The following is a 21,139-nucleotide window of genomic DNA, read 5'->3' as shown; positions in this document are numbered from 1 at the left end:
GAAGTTTTAATTGCACACTGATGAAGCTGCTAAATGAGCGCTGAAATGGATTTAGGTCTTCCCTGAGCCTTGTTGATGCTTATAAAACTTCACACTGTTCATTAGACCTGCAGATTAAAATGGTAGTGAGCTGTTCACATGTTCCGAGTCGGCTCTGCTGACCTCGTCTGGCCGCTGCCTGTGTCCGACCTCTTTTGGAGGAGGCTGAAGCCCATCTGAAGACCCTCCTGCTGATGGTCCGGGGCTGCTGCTGAGCCGTGGGGTCTCAGCCACCTCATTTACCTGCCAGCCCTCTGCAGGGCTCGGAGGGTTTTGCCCCTGAGTGGTGGGGGCACACCATCGTCACCCGAGTCTCTTTCAGGAAGCATCTCCTATTTTTAATTAGCATCTGTGGTTGAGAAAACGGTAGTTCTGGCACTAATCTTTGTGCTTAACCAGCAAGATCTCTGTTTTCAAACTGCCCTTCATTGTGTTTGCAGAGTCACCTGTTAAAGTAACGTGGCAGTTACAACCAGTATGCACCATGTTCTGCTGCCCAGTATCTCCTCCGTGTTGATGTACGTGTTTCTCTTTGACCCCGTGGTTAGGAGCCAAGCTGGACATCGCAGCCTGCACTGGCATTTGAAGCGTTCAGGTGGTTTTTTCCTTTTCCCCTCCTGTTCCAGATTTTAGGGTTTTTTTTAGGCTGAGAGTCATCGATTCTGGTATACAAGGCTCTAGCTCCTACATCGAATGTGCTTTGGATAGCTGGGATTTGGCTTTTACCCTGGTTTTAATGCTGCCTGTCAGCCTGAGAAGTATGATCCTCCAAAATCATCTCGAGCTATTTCTTTTGGAACAGGGTTTTTAAAACTCAGTGGAAAAAATATTTATTTTTGCTCAAGAAAACTCCTTGAAGACTATTTTTCTCCTCCTTGTAACACATTTTATATCAGCAGCAGTTAGACGTGAATGCCTTGACTTTCTAGGAAAGCAATTTTTAAAAAACCTTTATTTAGACATCTGGAAACGAAAGGGAATCTCTCTCTGTGCAGAGGGCTGGCTTTCAGCTGCCTCCTGGTAGAACAAATTGCAAAGGGAAAAAAAAATAAGCGATGGAATAAAAATGTCTGGTGTTGGGAATTGGAGTCAATATAAAAACACATGAGGTTAAAAGATGGCTAGAATTTCTTGTTTCAGGAGATATTTTGTCATGTCCATCCAGTCTTCTTTTCATAAGGTAAGCGTTCTTAGCGATGGGAGTAGTTGGGTATATCTCGCAAGGTGTTTGGGTGACACAGGATAGTGCATGCTTTCTTCTTCATGATCTTTCCAAGTATTCTGTTAGGCACAGATGGTTATTCACAGAAATCGGGTTATTCGCAGAAATCAGCATAATGAATATGGATTACGCCTGATTAGCTATTGCACAGGCTTCCAGGATGCTAGACCTGCTGGGGAAGGAGGAGGTAGAGCCCTTGGAAAGGGAGGGTTGGAATTGGTCTCAGTTTAAACAACAGTAAATGCTAGTAAGAAAAGCTGCTTCACTAACACGGCAGTGGCATTACCATTTACACCAGCTTAAAGTTTGTCTTTGGGTTTCTGCTGTAGGGTTACTGGGTGACAGTAGGGAACATCAGCAACAGTTGTCTGTTTTATGGCAGGAGGTGATGGAACTGAATTCATTTTACTGAGCTTGTTTTTTACTGAACAGGAGCGAAAATACATGTTTTCTTCAAACGCTTAATCAAAGAACTACACAATGCTGCAAAATGTTGGCAAAGCAAAACATTTGTCTATTTAAATATTAAGAGAATGCTCTATTGAGAGATTTGTTCCTGCCTACAAGGTTTTTCTGTTATTCAAAGCCAGAATATTGATAACATCCACTCCTGAAACAAGTCTTAATTTTGATATTTATGCAACATCTTGTACTGCTGGATACTTTTATATACTAACCTTAACATAAGGCTAAATGGCTGAAATGAAATACTTGGCACATTTACTAGATTTAGAACATTGCATGTCGTCCTGCTGTTCAGGTAATGCAGCTGGGGTCAGATTAACCGAATCTGCTTTATTCAACCTAATAGACACACCTGGGTATCAGTCATCTGTATGTGCTGTTCATGTAATAAAATACACATAGGCAACAGACAAATGGCTCACTTCAGTCTGGACTACTCTGAAAAACAGATGTATTGGTCAACACAAGCAAACAGTGGCTTTCTTGTCCTGTTAGTAATGAAACTCATCCAAACATGCAGGATGAAAAAGCATCCAGGACAGACTCTACACCTCTGCCCCCCGCCCAGTTTTGCACCTGAGGAAACGCAGATTTCTGTACAGAACCTGTCGGTACCCAGTGCTCGTAACAAGTGGGCAGCCATGCCCTGCTCCTGCGGTGGAGGGCTGGCAGCTTCGGGGTGAGAATCCCGTTGCCCTCGTGCCTGGAAGGGAAGGGGAATGGTCGCTTTTTGGAGGAAGGCTGGTGTGCCGTGCCAGCCTCGCGGCAGTGGTGCCCAGCCACCGGTGGGAGAGCTGGTGCCCTGGCTGTTGACTTCTTGGGGACCTTCTCCCCGGGGGTTGGGGTCAGTTTCCCAGGCTTCTCGCCCCGCTTGCTGTTCTCTGCATATATTGTTTGCAAAGCCCTTCAATAATTTAGTTACTGCTGTTGCTGTAATCTTTACGTTCTCAAAAGGTGCGGAGGTCTGTGGGTGCTGAAGGGGTGAGGCGATGCAGCTGGGCAGCTTTCCCCCACTCAGTCTTGTGCTTCTGCTTTTACTCTGCTTACAGCAGTAGAACTCCTGTAGCAGTCAAAACCCCGCATTTGGCTTTCTGTCCGTGCTGGAGCTTAGGGTCCTCTGTCTTTCCTTCACTCTTAGCTGCAGAGCTCAGGTGAGAAAATGTTCGGTGATAAAAATGTGTTTTTATTTCTCCTTCAGGTTTGACTTGTCTGCTTTTCAGCTCTCCTAGATATTGGAAATTCCCGTTTGTGTTTATTTTCTCTGGATTCCTTCCCACAAGACAGAAGTGAATACAGCATGGATTATTGGGGAGAGCCTTGGCTGGGAATAAGGATAATTGCAGTCTCTGGCTGTGCCACAGATTTACATGATTTCTTTTAAGTTATTCACCTGCACTGTATCTGTTTCCTCAGCTGTAAAATATGGGTAATTACCTCCATTGTAAAATGTTATGGGGTCTGCTGGTAATTATATGAATGAAGCGCTAATTACAGTAATTATTACTTGGACCTAGTCTAGATCTGGCTTATGTTCCTGTTGTGATGAACATACAAAACAAATACTAAAACTTGCCTTTCTCCATTCTTTGTGAGGGACCTGGAAGGGGAAGGTGCTGCGGCACTCGAATGTAAATGCCTGATGAGAAGCTCTACTACTGCTTCACCTGAGCCACTCTGTTAACTTCCCACCTTCCTCGGTCCTCGTGCCTTAGCAGGGCGGTGGGCTGAGGAGAGGCTATGAAATTACCAATTCAGTAGTTGGATCAACACGTGAGCTTCTAACAAGGGTTCGTGCTTGGGCATCCGCTCCTCTCCTTGGAGATGTGTAGAAGGAAGCAGATGGGGAGCAGTACTCTGAGATACCGGCTGGGTTGGGGCCAAGCTGCGTGCTACCTGGTGGCCTCCCTTCCTTTGGAAGATCTGACCTTGATGGGAGGAAAGCTGTCCTTCCAGCTGTTGAGGTTATTTCCCTCCTGTAAGAGACTGCGGCTTGCAAGACTTTATTATCAAACGTTTTATTTGCCTTTCTCTTCTCCATTTATTTAGGACATGCTTTCTTTGTAGCTGGGAATAGCTCTGCTATCCATTAAGCAAGGCTGGGTAGTGGCGGAAGAATTGATGTTCTTTAAGGCAGAAATGGAGTGTTCTCATCCAGAAAATACTGCTGCTACTCCCCGGAGGATGCTGTACTCTCCAACGCTAGTAATAATGAGTAATGTCTTACATCTGTTAACGATGAGAGGCTCCTACCTGGTACCAGCCTTCTGGACACACACATTGTGGCACAGTAACAACAAAATCATGGTCTTGGTTTGTCTTGCTGCAGTGCCTGCCTGCTCAGTGCTGCCACGTCTGCTCGCTCTGCCTTTCTGGGTTCTGCTGGATGGATTTCCCCCCTCACCTCCACACACGCGCTTGCCATTGTCCTCAGCCTTTCTTTGCCTTGGAAGAGCAGCCGTAGATCTTGGTAATGCTGGAATGTGGTGGTAGCAAGCTAGAGGTGATGCACTGAGCAGCTCTCGCTTTCCCATAGTTCATGATGGCAGTGAATTTTTAACTATCAAGAGGTGGGTTTAGTTACTGTCCAGTATGATAATCTGAAAAGACTTTTCAGCCATGGAAAGGCAATTTTTAATTGCAGTTTTGCACGTGAATTTTCCAAACTAGATGCTCATCTCCAGTAGCTCATTTCCAATTGATTCTACGTGTTGAAATCAATCTGGAGTATATCGCATCCTCGCAGTATTTCAGTGGTTGGCAATGCAAAATGCATCTAATACAGCTTGTTCAATTATTATTCTGTTTAGGGATAACTGAGGGAGATGAATGGTTCCAAGTACAGGTTTTTTCCAAGGCTTCTAGGTTGAAAACTTAAAACCATAACTGAAAACTCACCAAATACAAGTATTTTTTAAATCATAACTGGAAACCCACCACACACTTGTATTTCTTTGCCACTCTCTAGATGTGTGTCCATCCACACTGACACATCCATCTACACTGACGCAGGTTGTGGTCCTGTCTGGAAACTTTCACTGCGCCAGGACCTGAGCCGCTGGGCGTACAGCACAGGCGTGTGGGCAGCAGTGCTACCACGCCACACGCCAGGTGCCTGCCCGCAGCGTGCCTGACTCACAGATTTTGTGCCATGTTTTCCCTTTGCATGCCCTGTGGCTGCACGGGTGATGTGCCACCTCGGTGCTCCTGGAACCCGCCATCCTCTGCCGCCTCAACCATGGCAAACGGGCACTGGCTGCATTTGTAGTTTTGCTCTTCATAAGTGAACGTTTTTTTTCCTGACAGAATATTTGTGTGCTCCAGCGACGGGTAGCAGTGTGCGATTCCTCTCACGAGTGAAAGCAGTCATTACCAAGTAATAAGTGTGTGGAAAGAACTTGCCTTGTTAGGTGGAGGAAAAAGTAAACGAGGGAATAGCATCCCTCCTGCGGTCACTACTGCCTCATTTCAAAGCATCTACAGTATCAGGTAGTTGTCTGTGTGTTTCACCTAATATTAATTTGTTTGTTGTTTTTTTTTTTTTAAATGCTATTGATTTGGGAAGCAAAAAACTGTTCCTGCAGAAGCATCGTGTATTAAGATTAATTAATTTGGTGTGAGATACTTCGGAAGTGAATAATGCCATATAAATGCTCTCATTGCACGTTGCACAAGTGAATTGATCTCTGTGCGCTCTGCAAGTCTTGTGAGGCACGTTAAATTACAACATAACCTAAAGGATAATCAATAGTTCAGATTCAAGATTTATTCAGCTCTTAATTTTACAGCATTCTTGCAAAAAGTGAGAAGGTGTATGATGTCTGTGTGATTTCTGTATGTCTGAACGCTGTAAATCAACAGTGTAAGTAACAGATGAACTTTTTTTTCAAAACTTGAATGTTTATTAACCTAACAATTATAAACTCAAGTCTTGCTCCTCTTAGAAATTAGTGAACTGTCTGGTTTTCAGCGCGATGGCAAAGCGTTGCATAAAACCGCTGTAGCTGATGATAAAAACGCTTTCAAGTATCTGAATTAAAATGCAGCATCACCACGAAAACAGAATTATTACGGCTTAAGTGATTCCAAAATAACATCCTGCTAAATGGAGATTTCTCTAGATTTGAGAGCAGGTTTTTAAACATTACCATACCCTGTTTGGGTCGCAACTGCAAACCTTGGGGAAAGAGTCGAGGTGATGTTTTCATTTGTTGGTGGTTACTATGGGGAAGATCTGCTTTAACCTTTTTTTTCTTTTTTCTTTTTTTTTTTTTAATTGCCTGTCATTACTTGGTTTTGTGAATCGGGAAGTTACAGACAAACCTGTGGGATAGTTTCACGCCATGCATACTGAGCGGAGGTGCTGCTGGCCGTACCCCCTGCTCGCCTGGTGGCTGCGGTGCATTTGGCATCGCTTCGTAACCCCAGCCGCGCTCAGCGACCGGGGACGTGGCATGTGCCGGCAGGACAGCCTGGCACGCTTGGAGCCACCTGCAAAGGTGGCTTCTGCTGCCTGTGCCTGCCACCGTAGCCCGAGGAGGAGGAGGATGAGGATGATTTCCTTCGCACGCCCCATTTCTAGCTGCCCCCGTCTCTGTACGGACGCGGAATCCCCACAGGAGGGTGCTGTGAAGGCATTTAATGTGCAGAGTTTGCAGGGAAGATCCGAGTTTTGAGGAAACGGCGATTATAGGGAAGCCAAAAGCTATGTCGTTCGGCAAGGACAGCCCACGACTCGTCCCCTGGGTGGGATGCGGGGAGAGGTCCAGTGCTGCTGCGGCGCTGCCCACGTCCCTGCTGCCCGTGCAGGTGGGCTCTCGCGTGGAGGTGTCGGGGCTGCAAGTGACACCCGCAAGAAAACCAACACGCTCAGGCACCGCAGCGGTAACCGGCAAAGCGTCCCGGGTCTGTTACCGCCTCCCACTTGCGGTGGGCCCTGGGACCCTTCACCATGAGCATCCTCCATGGCCAACGGGTCGCATGGCTGCTTGCTGGCGAGCCTCGGAGCGCCCCTTTCTTGTCTGTGTAGGGAATATCTAATGTGCAGAAGCTGCAAAATCCGTTTGGTTGCAAATAGAACCTCCAGGTTCTGTCCTAAAATACTTTGTAAATTAGACCGTTGCGCTCAGCCTGATCGGAAAGGCTAATGACAAATAACAGAGAAAGCCCTCTCTAGTTCTTAGCTGTGGAACTTTTCTTTCCAATATTTTAGATGAAAGGGGTTATTCCTTTGGTATACTTACACTGCGCCAGAATACTTTTATTTGACAAGGCCGGTTACATAGTGTTTCCCACACGCTGCTTTCTTCCACCGGGGTGCTGCTTCAAACGGGAATTAAATACCATCATTGAAAAGAAAATGAACCCCCACCCCAGGGAGAGCTGCAGGCTGTTCTCCTCCACCTCAAGCTTCCGCTCTGCCCCCAGCCCTGCTCCTTTCTAGTCCCTGTCACATTTTTATTTTTTTTTAAATAAACTTTTTAAGCTGAGGATTATGTAACTAGAGTAGAGACTTATCTTTGGGATGACCTCTAAAACACGTGGGGGGGATTAAATCTAATTCTGTCATACAGAATATGGATGCTCCGATTCTTTCTTTTAATGGCCGTGAGATAAAGTGATGGAGCTGTATTATTGTGGGTTTTTTAAAAACAACTAGTCAATAGTTAAGAATCCATCCCCCTTAAACCTGGGGACCAGGATCCGTGTGTGAGTCCCCGTGGGGTTCGCTGCTGGCCATGTGGGTAGCGCTGCACGTGCTGGTGCTGTGCCAGATTTTGGACACTGAGTGTCTGGATTCTGTATTGGGCAGAGGGTGCTTTGGGTTACGCTGCGTTGCTGGGGGTGCATCATCACAAAACTTACCTAATAAACACCGGGGAAGGACAGTGCCCAGCAGCAGCGTTGCAGTTTTGCCTCGTTACTGGCATGGTGGAACCGAGCTGTTCTCGTATCCCTACACGTGTTAAATTGGCCGCCTGTTATTGCAAATAGACTCGGATTTTGGCTTTGTAAAGTGAGCCTTTCTGCCTCCCAGAGGAATTTTGCCTTAGCGGTAACCCACTGGAGTTTGGGTAGGTTTTGGTTACCGAGCAGCATCTATCTGGGTGTTAGAAAATTAGAGCATAAATTCTTACAGCAATCAGCTGTGTCATTTGCATCGCCTCCATGACCTCTAACTGCTGTTACTGCAAACAGTTGCCATTAAACACAGTCGATAACACCCTTATGTATTCTATAGGATCTTTTCCTCCTGCCATCTCAAATGAAAAATAAACAAAAGAGCTTAAGCATGCAACATGCTAAATAGACTAATAAGCTGTGAAAATATTTTACGGGGAAATCTGGGGCAGGAGCTGTCTGCTGAAGCAAGCCTGTTAGACTTGGCAGCAGAAGGGCTTTGGGAGGCGTTCTTTGGGAGGGATAATTGACAGCTTTTTTTGAAATGTTCGTGTATTATTATTTTTTCCCCCCTTTCTCAGTAGTTTTGAGAAATCCCTCCCTCCTTAAATTGATTACCTCTCAGCATCGGATCGCCTTGGCTTTAAGTACCTGCTAAGCTGCTCCTGTGCTGATTTGCCTTTGCCTTTCTGTTAAACGTAAAACAGGTTTTAATCTTCTCATTTAGCTGTTTTAATAGAAAGTAAATGTTTAACTTGCTTTGCTGTGGCATTCCAAATCTTTATAGGAACGTTTATAATGAAAGGAAAATGGGCTTTTGTTTGAACCAGGTGTTATCAGCTGTCCGAGGGATGGTTTGAGTAGCGGCACTTTCCTAGGTGGGAATTGCACTGGCGCGGCTGCGGGTTTTGGCAGCGGCAGAGCACGGGGCGCCCGCAGCTGCGCCGCTGGTGCTGGAGGAAGCGACAGGCCGGCAGCAGGGTTTGGAAGTGCCTGGTTTGCCTCCCCAGGAGATGGTGGGGTGGATGGTGGTTCTGGTTTGCAAATGCCCGGTGCTCACCTCCCCTGAGCTAGAGCCGGTGCCAGGATGCGCATGTCAGGAGAGGCAGATAACCGTCTGCAAGCTGGTGTATAGGTGATGGGATTTTAGGAATCTGATGGGGAGAGCGGCGAGAAACCCGGCTCAGGATGGTTTCCAGCTCTGGGGAATGGGGAGAGGTCTGTAAACGTGCTGTAAATTGTTTATGATTACTGCCTGCAAGTTTAATCACAGCTTTTTCTGGAGGTTTATGTTTGGAGATTATATGCGTGTTCCGATGGCGTTATAATCGCTGCTGATCTAGCAAATGAGAGCTGAAGCCGTGCGCATGCTAGCCGGCTCTTCGGAGTTTTCTTAGTGTCAGATTAGGTTCTTGTGATGCAAAAGGGGGTTTCCACTCATCTATAGCTACTTGGTCCATTTATTTATGCTGAAACAGAGTTTTTTTTTTTTAAAAAGGCATTTATAGCTCCAGCATGCAAATGCTGCTGGCCAAGTAACAGGCCAAATTCAAAACGTATGGCGGGGGGGAAGCACAGAGCGAACGTGGGCAGGAGCCCCCACGGGTGTGAAAGCAGCCGCCCGTGCCCGCTGTGGTGGCGAGGGCAGGACCAGCAGCCGCTCGTCCCTTCTGATGCATTACCTGCCTTGTAGAAAGATTGGGATCTTTTCAGGGCAAAAGCCCAGCAAGTCCTGGAAGACTGAAGCTCTGCCGAAGCTTATCACTGCGCGTTTCTGACCAGCCTGTGCTGTTCGGGGGGGAGATGCCATTCTGGATTCAGAGGCAGCTACAAATGCTCCGTAAACGCCATTTCTACCATCTTATAAAGATAACTGCATTAACATAGGTTTGTCCAAGTAAATAAAGTGCTCTGATTTCCAGGCTCGCATTGTAAGTTGTCAAGCCCTAATTATGTCAGCGCTGGTGTTATAAATAGCCGGGTGCATCTGGCAAGCCCCACTCATCGGCACGCTGAGTTACCCTGTGCTCGGTATCAAAAACCGGGAGGACAATTCTCTGTCGGTGTTTTGGCTTCTCCCCTCGTGCTCTGTGCACTTGCCAGCCCGAGCTCCTTGCAGGTGGTCCCTGTCCCAGCGGTAGCTGCCCGGGCTGGGGCTGGGGCTGGGGCCGAGCTCAGAGGCAGGAGCATCCCTGCAGCGCCCGAATCGGTTCCCTGTTTGTGTGTCAGCTGGGCTGCCCATGGAAGCCAAAGAGAAGAAAGCTTTTGGTAAAACAATAAATGTATTTCAAAACAAAATAGTTTACTCTTTGCAAGAGTGAATATTGAGATGAAGTACTTCGTTTAGAATAACGTAAACTCAGCATCACAACTTTTCTTATGAGTTCCTGAGCAAGAGATTGCCAGTTTTGACTGTATTTCGTAGGTACGTGTTACCACGCTTTTCTTCCTGGGGTGAAAAGGGAGCTGATTGCTGCCTCTTGCACGGCTTGCACAGGGTCGTTACCTTTGCAGCATCCCAGTTTCAGTGTTAAAACTTTCCGGTGGATGGCTTCCCTGCAGAAGCTGCTCCCTCAGGGGTGCTGTGGCTGCCTGCTGCCCGGCTTGGGGTCCCTGTGCTGCCATCCAAATGACGCTAATGAGCTGCCTATTTTTTAGTATCTGTGGAAAGTGCTAGCCAAGTCTGGCAAAAGGGGGTGGGGGGGAAGCAATAACCCAGGCATTTTGTCCCAGTAGAATACACCAAACCATTTGTCTGCAGTGGTTTTGCCTATAACAGAAAAAAGAAAATCCCCATTTCTTTAGCGATGGGATGCATCAGGAGGATCACTGAGGTTTTGACTTTTTGCAGCTAAGGTTTCAGTGCTCCGGAAAAAAAAACCACGACCCCAAAATCGCAAATCACCCATCAGGGTGGCTTTGTTACGAGGAGCTGGAGCATCTGCATCTGCGCTGGTTTCATTTCCCACATCAGTCTGCATGGACACAAGTGCCCACTTTTGTCACCTTTACTTAGTTTTCTTTGTTAAAGAGAATTGGGGGGGAAAGTTTGGAAAGGTCTTTTTTTGCTGGCTTTTTGTTACTGCCAAGGTAATGGGGCAGAAATCCTTTTCTGACCTCAGATGAAATGACAGGTTGCTGTAGGCTGTGGCACTTGGAACAAAATAAGATGGTTCCGTTTGGGACGTGTCCGACCACGCTGTCAGGGAGGGTGAGGTGGGCTGGAGTTACAGCTGGCGCAGCGCCGGCTCCTCACCCGTGAGCGCTCTCACACCGATTTCAGCGCTCCGTATTTTTAATTGATGTGCTCAGCTGAAGGCAGGTGAAACAAGAGGTTAAAATGGAGGAGCCCAGCAAAGGCTCAGGGAGATTTTTCTCCGTGCTTCTCTTATTTCTTTGGTTTGTGACAGAGACCCAAAATTTTTCATTTTTCAAAGTCGGGTGAGAAGGGCAGCATTTCAGGGAAATCCCTTCTGCGGGGCAAAGGTGGCTGCCGAGTGCAGCTCTGCTGGCTCCTGCCCAGCCGTAGCAGGGTTGGATGTGCCCTACCTCATTTCCACCGGGAATTCTGGACCGAGGTCTGCAGCGTCAGTATGTTTACAGATTGGCATTGCATCATAGGTGGGTGTCCGTAGAAAATGATGTCATGCGGGGTGTCCCAGCGAAGAACTTGCTGTTCTCCATGGGATGAACCATGAGTGGTTTGCATCCATCCCCAGGGAAGCAGCTGCTCCTTCACCCTGCTGGCTTCACAAGTTGCATTTACAGCATATTAACTTACACGTTTGAATTTTCTGAGTTGCAGTCATTCTCATTAAGTTAATTTGCAAATTCTGCCTGCCTTTTTCCCTTGACTTTTTTTTCTCATTGACCAAAATCCCAATACCACCCCTAAGCAGCGGTGGGTGCTCCAGGTGCCAGGGAAGCAGGGGGGGCTGCGGTGCGGTGCGGAGCCTCGCTGGAGGTGTTTGCCTTCCCCCCCGGGAGCGGATTGAAACGCTGTGTCAGGCAGAGGTATCACCAAAATAATAGAAGTATTACGAAAGCAATCAGGTATAAGTTACCCGCTTGGCATGTCGGAGGCAGCTCCTTCCCCGTGCAAGGCCAAGTGCCTCTGAATTCATCCCCTGGGATTTGGTGTTAAAACGTGTTCACTGCCAGCTGACAAAAGAGTCGAGCTCAGATTTATTACACTGGCACCTGCAGTAAAAAATGACAGATGATGAAAATGTATTTAATTATCATTCAGCGCCACATCTCTGTCTGCTCCAGCCGCGGTGCTGCAGCTGTTGGCACGCACTTTATTTTAAAGTCAAGGTGCTTATCTGGAGAAGGGCCCGATCTCCCCGAGTAAATTGGCTGGGGGGAGCGGCGAGCTCCTCCGAGCAAACGCCAACTGCTTACACCTGTCTTCCTGGCCTCCGCCGCCGGACTTCCCGGCAACTTCCCTCTCTGTGAGGAAACGCGCCCTCTCCAAGGCCAAATTCAGGATTCCCTGGAGGGGCTGGGCAGGCTGCCCACTCCCGGCTGGACGTGCCCACTGCTCCCTCGCCGTCACCCCGGCCCGTGGGGCAGCGGGAGCAGCAGCTCGTGCAGCGCCCGGGCAAATGTGATTAAACAACCCTGCGGCAGTAATTGGCTACAGTTGTTGGGGGGGCAGGCGCGTCTCAAAGGCAGCTGCAGTTTGCAGCAAGGTCAGGGGAGACAGGCACATGCTGTTACTGCAGCAGAGGCACTGATAAGGCTCGTTTCCAAACGACGGTTCCTCCCGTGCTAACTTTTTCTGTTGCGATACAAAGCCGTGCGTGGCGCTGGGGAGCCCGAGCATGCATCATCTGTGCAAAGTTACATATATATATGCATTTACCTAGGTATGTATACACATATCTGTTCTGTCTGGGTCATGGGACGTGGCCCAGCTGCTGCTGCCCAGCTCATCCCCAGCACCTGGGATGCTGCAGCCTCTCCCAGCTGTGGTCACTGGGAGCTGACGAGGCTGCTGGGGGAACTGGGACAAGCCCAGCACCTGCCCGGGGCTGAGCTCACTTTGGTGGAGCGTGCCTGCAGTGCAGAGCCTGGTGCTGCTGTGCCCCCCTCGCCCCTCTACCAGCACCCCTGCAGCACCCTCGATGTTGGTGAGTGCTCCCGCTTGGGCAAGCCTGCGGGCTGCCTCCGGTTGTGGCTGTTTTGGGGCAAAAAAAGGCAGTTTTGGGGGTGAGCTGGGCTGTGTGTTGGCTGGTGTTGGAGCTGCAGGCTGTGCTGTAGGGTGCTGGGTGCTGTCGGTGCCTATGTGGGGATTGATGCTGGGCTCTGTGGGTAGCGGCAGGATGGCATCTGTGGGCATTGCCAAGGCAGAAGATGTTGTTTTCCGTTACCGGGAAGCGTAGGAATGCATCACATATGCAGGCAGGTGTGTAATTCCCTGCCATGGGCTGCAGCCTATGGTGCTTTCTGTGAAGCCCTTGAAAAAAAAAACCCACCAACAAATCCAGGTTTTAATTGGGGGAGTGTGTGTGTGTCTAAAGGGGAGCTCATGGGGAAGGGGTCCTCCATCCTCTGGCTTGCTTCCCCTTGTCTTTGCATCCCTGTGGCTGCGCAGGGGCTGCCCCCGGCTCCCAAGGGCTGGGGTTTGGAGTTGCTGTACGTCTTCCCACATCTTCGTGCTTGGTAAGAGCAGAAGTTGCTGCTGGGGCTTTGTTAGCACTTGTGTGTTGCCTGTGCTCACCAAACTGCTCAGGGAAAGTTTTTTTTGGGGGGAATTAAAACATTTGCTTCTTGATGGTGCGTGGATAACAGTGCAGGCAGAGGCTCTTTGGGCGCAAACTCCAGCAGCTTTAAACCGTGTGGAGGAAACTAACCCATGAGTAGAGGTGGGCAAAGGAGTCGGCCAGAAACCATGAGAAAAACCTGTTTTTTTTCCCAAAGCTTAAGAGGAAAAACTGAAGTATTTTGATCTTGCCAAAATGCTTTTGACGTTGAAGTGCTTTCTTGGCTTTTAATAATGATTTTTTTAAAAAGAGTTTTTGATTTCCTTCTGGGGGAGATTTCACCTGGCAGGAGCATCTCGCACAGAACAAATCACACATTTTGGTGGACGCGGGGGTTTCCTTCCCATGGGGCTGGGCTGGTGCTGCTCTCCATTAGCCACAGTAAAACCCGTACTCAAAAGTGGAGCAATTGCCAGAAAAACCAAGGCTTTTAAGAAGTCTTCAAAGCTTGTGGTGTTAATGCTTCTGCTTCTTTGGAGTTTGGGGGCTGGGGGGGCCAGGGCTGGGGCATCATTTCCCTACCAGCCTCTAACTGGGAGCGGGCGAGCCGGGCTGGGGAAGTTTCGGAGCGGGTAGTGAAATGAAGCGGTTTTTAGTATTCATGAAAAATGCTTGTGACAGCCTTACCCCAAGTAATGAGAAGCCACCTGCAGTTCGGAGCAGTACTTGATAATGCCGTAATTAGATTGGAGATGCAAAAAAGCTCATTAAAATTAAATAACATATTTGTCACTGTTTTAAGAGGCGCAGATTGCCTCGAACCATGCTGGTCTCTTGACCTTGAGTATTTTGGCGTAGTCCTCTCTGTTGAAAGCACAAAAACAACGTCGGAGCATCCCACGATTGGTTTGGTGGTGGGGCTTTTCAGCACACGGTTGCAGGCACTTGCCTTCCCCTGGTCGCATCGTTTGGCACCGGCTCATTTTCGCTGCCCTTGCCAAACGGGGCCGTGCTCCTGGCGCCTGGACGTGGCACGGGGGGATGGATCCGGCCCCGTGGTTTGCAGGCTGGGGAACATGGGAGCAACAGGCGGACACTACTGGGAGAAGCGATCCCTGCCTGGCTCCACGCAAGGCATGGATCCACTCCATTGTCCTCCTGCGTCTTTACAGTTTTCTTGCCTTGCAGTGGGGATCCCATCCCTCGTTAGGCCAGAAGGCACCTTCCCATCTTCTTGGGAGCGGATGCTGCCTTTTGCTGTCAAATGTGCAAAGAGCTTCCAGGGTTCCCTGAAGTTTCGGGTAACTTTTCCAGCTGTTGCCTGCTGATGGTGTTCAGGCAGGCACAATGGATTTCCCTCGTCTCTCCCATACCGTGTTGGAAGACCGGCTGAGAGCTCCTGGTGGAGCAGAGCCAGGAGGAGCTGGTGCTGGAGACCCTGCGGTGCTGGACCTCAACCCCCCAGAAATCCTGAGGTGTAACGGGGAGTGACATCGGACCACGCTGGAACACTGTGAGCTGGAGGGATGGAGAGGCAGCTTGTGGAAGATGGGAGGATCACTCAGTACATGGCTTTTCCTCCTGGCAAGTGCAAACTGCAGATGCGAATATTCTCGGGTTGCAAATTTGTGCAAAGCAGAAGCTCAGGCTTCTGAAGGTGTTGGTCTCCATCTCTTCAGTTTTTGATGAAATACAACAAAATGTGTTTTAAATTCCCTTCCTCCCTCCTGCTTGAAAAGGAACGTGCAAAGCCATAACAGCATCTATTAACAAGACTGTAATTTTCCAAAATTAATTTTTAATGACTACTTTGTCTTGTTTTCAGATGTTTTATACAACACCTATTGTTTAAATCCCATTTGTTTCTCCACAATGTCACCATGAAGGAGACCGGTGGCCATTCTGGATCTCCAGCTACAGCATCTGTCACTGGCTTTGCTCTCCCCTCGGGAGGGCTGCACCCGCTGGGGAAGGGGGGCTCTGGGGAAGGGCAGACATCACTCTCTGCAGAAGGGATTTCCCTTTTTTCCATCCCAAAATGGGGCTGCTGCCAGACTATTCCCCTCGCTCGAGGTCCCTCCCTCCCTGCTGCGGCAGCCACGTGTTGCCCTTCCTCTCCACAAGTGTCAGCCAGCCGGGGCTTCTCTTGCAATAGCTTTTATGGACAGAGAATTAAAAGCAAAAAGTAGAGTTTTTCTTCTTCCTCCTCCTCCTCCTCCTCCTCCTCCTCCTCGTTCATTCTGAGTAATTAGACGTAGGTGTCTCGGAGGGGGAGTGTTTACAGATATTTTTTCGGAGCGTGAGGCTTTTCCCTTTGTGGTGCTGGCACTCTAAGCAGGACCAAAGGCACCGCATCTGCTTGGCCTGAAGCCTGGATCATCTTTTTAAGTTGGGATGGGGTTTGTTTGTTTGTTTGTTTTCTTGTTTAGGAGCTGGGGAGAGGAGGGAAAGACGAGTGTCCCTGAGCTTCTAAGGAAAGAGCATCCTTGCAGGATCGTTGTCTGTCAGTGTCTCTGCAGGAGGGGAGCTCATAGCGTGACTTCTAGTGCCTTACAGGGAAACCTCTTTTTTTTTTTTTTTTTTTTTTAAACACTTTATTCCCCCTCCTTGCCCTTAGGAATGATCTTTGAAGGGCTAAGAACTGGGTGCTAGCAGCTTGTGCTGCTTTGCAGCTGAGCACACTGCTTAGTTTTGCTTATTGCTGGTCATGTCAATGTTTTCTTTTATATTCCTGGCACCGCATGGGAATTTTTTTCAGTGCTTGTTCTGACTAATGTTGATGAAAGGGCAAAAATTCGTTATTAGAGAGAAACAGCTGATGCTAGGCTGGTGTTTCCCAGGTGGTTGAGTAAATATTGGGGAGCTTCTGTAGTGAAGTCTCTTCTGCAAAGCCTTGCTGGTGGCAGACCCCGCTCGTGCTGCGAGAGCCACGCAACCCCGGGTGTTTGGGAACACGGCTCCCTGCGCAGCACCCCCGTGTCCCCTGCACCGAGGGTCTCCCCGCCGCCCGGGCACCGGCCAGCTCCTCCAGGGAGAGGCGGCTGGGGAGGGTCCCCGGAACCGGCACGAGAGCCCGTGATGGGCAGACAGAGCTGAACTGAACCTTAAAAAAATAATGTAAAATTAAGTGCTTTCACAGGCATAGGTTGAGGTGGACCCATCCACCTTCCCCTCGCGTCCTGGGAGCTTGATTATTGGCAGAATAATCCTCAGCCACCGTCTAAGCCAGGGAGATGTGAGTGAGCGGGGCTCGGCGAGTATTTCCAGGTAAAATGGGAAGTGCAATTCCCATCGCAAGCGGAGCAAAGGGCTGTTGCTCCGTCTCCCTTGGGCTCCTGGTCAGATCCACGTGGGTCCTTTAAGCGAGTGTCTGGCAGCTTCAGAGGAAAAGAAACCCCCTGCAAAAAAACATTTAGCCTGTGTGGTTATACTGAGGAATCTGCTGGCAGAGTAAAGCCTGGGTAAACATCCTCAATTTGCTGCCTCCTGAAATGGAGCAGCTTTTAGAGTTTCAAGCCACAATTTGTATTCAAATGAAGGTCATTTGAAAGGTGTAACATAGTAAACAGCCATTATTTCATTTTGATAGTGGTACTAAAATTATAGTGTTGGTTGAATTATTTTAGTATAGGACCATTACCATCTCCCTAAAACACTTATAGGGATTTTTATATCAGTGCTGCAGTCCTGAAATTAGAGGAAAATTAAAAATCACACGGCTGTGGTAGGGAAGTAATTTTTTGTGAGCATGCCTTCGTTTTATCATGCATTCTCTTTCCCTCACTTCTCTGCCAAAAGAGAGATGCATGTCTTCTGTCAGGGGCTGCCACTGAGAGATTGCTGCTGCTGCTGCTGGTCCTCCTCCCACCGCTGCCGTGAGCCGTCTCTGCTTTGGCTGTGAGTTGCACTGGGGCAGCATCCTCATCCCACAGCAGGCTCCGCGCTGCTCGGCAGCTCCTGCCTGCACCGTCGTGGTGCTCATAGCTTGAGAATAATGTGTTTGAGAATTGGCGACACATCAACAGAGATCAGGCTTCATGGGAAAAGGCATCATGCGAAAAACTGACTGAAAAAAGGATGGTGCAATGCTGCAGGGTCACTGGGGAGCTTCTGCAGGACCCTGGGATGTTCCAAGCCTGCTCCAAGGGCAGACGCATCTCTTGCTGGTGCCTCCACCTGAACAGCGCTTTCCTGGTACCTTCAGCCTCCAGCCCACCTGCCAGCCATGGTGCTGAGCCTTGTCCTGTCATGGCAGAGGTGGCAAGGTGCTGCTGACGCTCTCTTGCTTCCTACGGCTCTGCCAAGCCTGTGGCATTGCGGTCCTGGGACTGTCTTTGCCGGGACAGACGGCTCCCCTGGCTCGGGGCAGAGGGTCTGTGCTCAGGGTGCCCACCCAGCCCCATGCTCGGTGTGACCGCGCAGCAAGCGCTGCCCGGAGCGTGCCGGTGTGCACCTTGGCAGCAGCCACCGTCACTCTGCAAAATGCATTTATTTACACCAAGTTTAAAGCGCGTGTAGAGGAAGGACAGCCCTAATGATGCACTATGTGCAGTGGTAAATGAATGGCTTTGACGGAGCGAGAGCTGGAAGTAGCCAGTGCCCAGCCATGGCTGTAGGGGTCTGGCACGTCTGCTGTGCCCAGCTTTCCCGGTGGGCATGCCGTGGGGTGCCTGTGCGGGGGATGCGAGCGCAGGAGGTGTTTGGGGAAGGTGGGATCGATCTGTGTCCCGACTTGGAAATGAATCCCCAAGAACCAGTTTCTGTGCAAGGAGCCGGAGGGAGCGTGCCTGTGCCCACATCCCTGTAAAAATGCAGCTTGGCTGTGGTGAGCCCTAATAAAGATGCCAGAAGCTTCCAGGTAACCAGCAATCGGGCTGGGACATTTGGGGGATGGAGAGGCATCACAATAGTCTTGGTGACAAGCTGGAGGCTTCAGAAAGATCGCTGCTTTGCCAGTGTGAGAGTTGACCCATGTGGCTTGACTTCCATGGCGTGCCGCTCTGCGTCAGGGGCTCGTTACCCCGCAGTGGGGTACCCGGCCGAGCTTTAAAGGCTCATCCCGCTGAATGATGAAGACACCAGCTTCCCATGAGCCCCCTGTAAAATTAAGATTTTTTTTTTTTTTTTTCAATGCAAGTAGGTGCCATGGTATCACCTGACTTGGTGCTCTGTGTGAGCATGCTGTATTTAAAAAATACTCATGTAGGAGGGTAGATACACACGTAAAACCTCTCTGCATTTATTTTCTTCTAGGAATACATGTAATAAAAGTTCGAGTTAATAGATTGACAGTAATTTTCCCCCATCAGGGCCACAGGGTGAGGGTGGCTGGACGAAGCACGGCAATTACGGCTGCTATTAGGTGGAAGGGTTGATGCGCAACGCGCTGTGCATGAGCGGGGACTGTTGGACGTGAACAAAATCTTAATCGCGAAATTCCTGTAGATTATTATAGCTGCCTTCATTAACATTTTCACACTCGTCTGGCTAACAAATGAGGAGAAGGGCTTTCTGTACTGCTGGATTTATAATGCTCTGAATCTGCTCTGTACCTCAGCGTGTGCCAGAGGCCCGTGTCCTCGCCTTGTGGCGCGCTGGCATTCCAGCAGAAGGGATTGCTTGCTTTGTATGGAAGGGAGAGGAAAAAAACAGGTGTTCTGTGAGTATTTTTAGTGAAAACCTTTATTGGCGATGAGCTGGTTCTCAGTAAAATGAAGGAATACTGTGCAAATAAAATTCCCCTTCATTTATAATTCCTCCAAGAATGTAACATGTGAAATTTCTGTTTTCTAGCTGTATCTTTGGCAACGCTCACATTGGCTTTTGATCTGTTTTTGATGTGTTTTTTTTTTAAAATCTGTTAATTGCTTGAACTCTGAGGTTTTTTAGTTGCACGAGGAGGATGCCAGTGTGTATCCACTGGGAAAGAGCCTAAACTCTTACACCTTGGAAGTTTTGCTGCTTTTGTGGTACCGAAGCTGGCACAGATGATGTGCTGGCTGTGGAAGGTGTCGGTGGTGGAAGGTCACATTGAAGGTCAAGGATACGCCTCGTGTCCCTCCCCAGCCTCGCTGTGCCCTGACCTGCTCCTGCTTACGGTTTTGCTGCTGGAGCGTTCCATGCGGGCAGTGTGAAATTATTAAATTAATTGTTTTCATGATGAAACCGTGGGGCTCTCGAGCATGGGGCAACGCCGGGGTGGATGGTCCCCATCCTTGGGTGAAGGATGCTCTTGTAGAGCAGCAGCTCAGGAGGTTTCAAATGAGTGGGGAAACCTGCAGCTGAATTGGGATGCCCTCAGAGATGAGCAGAACAACCTGTTCCATATTTATTATGGGCAACAATTTGACTAAGGGAGAATTTAGATTAATAACATTCAGCCCAGAGAAGTAATTTCCTTTGAGAAAGCGATTTACATGCACTCTGCCAAAAAGAGCCGTCACCGTGCGCTCTCATCGTGTCAGCTCCAATAATGAAGTTGGAAATAACATGGGAGGTTAATAGGTCCTACTTATCTCCTTAGCGCCGGAAAGGAAGATTTACAGCGCGGCGCCTGGTTTGCATATTTCCACTGGAAATGGAAAGGTTTTTCCCAGCCGAGATTGATGAGACATTGTGGTTCCAGGGTGTCAGCTCTGCTGCTGCTCACAGCTGAGGCTGTAAACCTCCATCCCAGGGGATGCGCTCGTGCTGGAGGGAGATGCCTTTGGACTTACTTAGATGCTTGTGTCGCTATTCCAGCAATAACGATTTTTATCCGGCTACCTCTCCTCTAAGCCTGGCAGCTCGTAGATGTGGCTGCCACGAGGTGGTGAGGAGATGGGTTGAAGCCTGGTGGGTTTTCCCAGGAGCCACTCATGGCATGCAGGCAGCTAAGTCATCGGGAGATGCGATGGGAGGAGGCACTGGCACGGAGGACAGTGGAGGATGTCTGCGTCGCCTCTTGGGCTGCTGCCTGTGCGATGCCATCCCCTGGGCATACGTTAGAGCATGTCTTATCCTGCCTTAATCCCTGGGGAAGGGGATCTGCGTGGTGGTCCGTAGGGCTGGGAGCTGCCAGGCTCTGCTGGTGTGTTAGCCAGGACCTGTTCCCTTAATTAGAAATGGTAACGACCTTGTCGTCGCTGGTGAGGACACTGCTGCCCTGGCTTTTGGTGAGGCTGGAAATAGCCTGAGCTGTCCCCGTAACTGCGCCTTCCCCTGCCCCCCATCCCTTTCGCCTTGCTTACGTACGGATGGTGGCGGCGTGCGCAGGAAGGGATGATGCGCGGGCGGCGGAGCCCTGTCACTTCAAATTATTCTTATTAAACTCCCAAAGGACTCGTGGCATGTTATGGGCTATTGCGGGAGCTATTTTGTTTCAAACAGCAAAGCTCTCTGTAAAGTTACAGGAGGACAAAAAAGCTCTCAAATTCTTCTTCTGCTTTCCTCCCCTGCCTTCGGTTTTTAGAAAACAGCTTTGGAACTGCTGTTCTCTCCCAGCAGATGTGTGTTTGGGTCCTCAGCAGGTTGTTGGGCTCTTCCATACTGGGAGTGAAACAAACTTTTTTTAATTTTTATTACTTCTTTTTAAAAAACATGCCCTCTTGATAATTTAAGTCACACGGTGCAGTGAAGCCTGCTTAAAAAAGTAACTCTAAAAGGGATAGAATTTCTAATATATGCTCTGTCTTGCACAAACTGTAAAATATTCATTTAAGTTGGTCACTTCGCGTTACCAAGTAAGCGCAAGAAGAATTGACTTTCTGAACGACTTAAGGTACAGTTCAGTAATAACCTGAGCCCTTTAATGAATGAAATATTTAAC

At 49.0% G+C, this 21,139-nt stretch overlaps 1 protein-coding gene across 14 annotated transcripts in view; it reads left to right on the top strand.

Moving 5' to 3' along the window:
• The window catches only part of CAMTA1 (calmodulin binding transcription activator 1), a 324,941-nt gene that overhangs the window by 43,472 nt on the left and 260,330 nt on the right, over positions 1-21,139 (top strand). The window contains exon 2 of one of the 14 annotated variants that reach the window (XM_027787542.2): positions 480-634. The exons of the other annotated variants lie outside the window; for them this stretch is intronic. The gene's annotated coding sequence lies outside the window, so the exon portion shown is untranslated. The remainder of the gene's footprint in view (positions 1-479; positions 635-21,139) is intronic. 14 annotated transcript variants of the gene reach the window in all.

Source organism: Falco peregrinus, chromosome 3 (genome assembly GCF_023634155.1).
Source record: "Falco peregrinus isolate bFalPer1 chromosome 3, bFalPer1.pri, whole genome shotgun sequence".
Lineage (NCBI taxonomy): Eukaryota > Metazoa > Chordata > Aves > Falconiformes > Falconidae > Falco > Falco peregrinus.
Note: the sequence above shows the minus strand (reverse complement) of the source record. Positions and strands in the feature narration are given on the sequence as shown.